Genomic DNA, 1,255 nt, shown 5'->3' on the forward strand with positions numbered 1-1,255 from the left:
ACACTATATTTGCCTATTTCTCCATTTACCACTTTTGGACTTAATCCTTGTTTCGATGTGATGGGCATATATTACATGAATTTGTAGCATTTAACTTTACTGTAAAAAATAACTTGTAAGATTTACTTGAGAAAATCCTGTAAACGTTTTGCACTAATGTTTAGTAAATTTAAATGCCTTTTTTCAGTGTACTCTCCCAACCCTCTGACAATAGAAGTAAARATTTTAAACACTAATTTGCCAAAACTAAAAATCTGAGAAGCTCATCTTGTAGTTTGAATCAGTCTTCTTGTKAATAACTGTTTATTTCACATCATAATGAACTCAAACAAACAGCTAAAGATGCCTTGAACATGGCTTCATTAAGACAGACACTGATGATGGACTCTTGCAGAATGTGTAGCYTATGATGCAACATAATAATAGAGTAAATAATGATGTCAGGTACAACCAGTCMATAAACTCATTCATATTTAAAACTTGTTGAGGATTAAACAGCTCCTCCTCCAGCAGCAGCTCCTGTTCTAATGGAGCAGAAATTCCTCCGGTCTGTTTGCTCTGCTGAGCACGTTTTGCTGAAGACGTMTTTAAAAACCCAGAGTTGTGCGCCTGACATTCTGTCTGTAAATAAACAGCGCGTCTCTGCAGCAGTTWTGAAGTCAAGGGTTATAGCTGCTCGCTGTCAGTCAGATTTAGCTCTCGGCTAACAGAAACCCGGTGACCTCTGCGTATTTTGCACTCGGAGGGGTCACGGGCCGAGCCTCCGGGGAGCTGTTCTGCTCTCCGTCTTCTCTCACGCTGGGGAGTGGAGTTCCCATCATTTCCCCCGACTGTGGACCAGAACAATCCCATGCCAGCGTCCAATCAGAAGWCGGAGAGGGGGGGTTGTTTCATGTGTGGACATGACGCATGGCCCGGACAATAGGAGGATGCAGAGGCGTGCTGTGGGGTGCAAAACGCAGCCGGGGTTCGGTTTGTTGTTGGGCCATATAGTGGCAATTTCCTGAATGTAATGTTTCGACACCTTGATCCAGATGAGGTCATCTTACTGTTTGGTCTGGTTAAATCTGAGGCTCCCTGCTGGGAGGTCTTAAAAAACCCTGATAATACAGAGAGTCACGCTACAAACRCAGGCCAAAGTCCAGTCTAGGTGTTGCCCGTCCCGTGACATCTGCTGAAGCCATCGGTCCGTTTGCAGCAGGATCCCGGCCCCCGTCCTGTTTGTGGTGGCCATGGCAACGAGGCCGAGCACAGG

The sequence above is a fragment of the Austrofundulus limnaeus genome, unplaced genomic scaffold (assembly GCF_001266775.1).
Source record: "Austrofundulus limnaeus strain Quisiro unplaced genomic scaffold, Austrofundulus_limnaeus-1.0 Scaffold207, whole genome shotgun sequence".
In the NCBI taxonomy this organism is placed as follows: Eukaryota; Metazoa; Chordata; class Actinopteri; order Cyprinodontiformes; family Rivulidae; genus Austrofundulus; species Austrofundulus limnaeus.